The sequence below is a fragment of the Nanorana parkeri genome, unplaced genomic scaffold (genome assembly GCF_000935625.1).
Source record: "Nanorana parkeri isolate BGI_ZX_2015 unplaced genomic scaffold, ASM93562v1 scaffold2680, whole genome shotgun sequence".
In the NCBI taxonomy this organism is placed as follows: domain Eukaryota; kingdom Metazoa; phylum Chordata; class Amphibia; order Anura; family Dicroglossidae; genus Nanorana; species Nanorana parkeri.
Genome location: NW_017308948.1, coordinates 21,191 through 21,648, shown reverse-complemented (window position 1 = coordinate 21,648; position 458 = coordinate 21,191).

Here is a 458-nt window from a genome sequence, read left to right as displayed (position 1 = left end):
CCCCCCACAGTCACATCAGTCTCTGTACAGAGGAGCTTACACTCTAATGTCCCCTCCCCCCACACAGTCACATCAGTCTCTGTACAGAGGAGCTTACACTCTAATGCACAATGGCACCAGCTGTAGGGGGACTACAAATCCCAGCAATACATTCATACAGCAATGCAGAACAGTATAGGAATTTGACTCTGTGCTTAGTGACCCGCTGGATGCAGGACCCACCTGAGAACCTGCAGAGCCCACCATTGATGCTGCACAGCTGATCTGATACTCTCTATGGTGGGCCCTGCAGGGGTCTCAGGTGGGCTGGTGACCTGGCCTCCTCTGCCGCTTGAATGGCCGGAAGTGATGTGATGTCACTTCCGGCGGGTCCGAGATCAGAAGAGCAGCGGCACCGATGGGGCCCGAGCCTGCTCCGATGCCGCTGGATCGGCAATGCAGGGCCCCGGTGCTGCTAG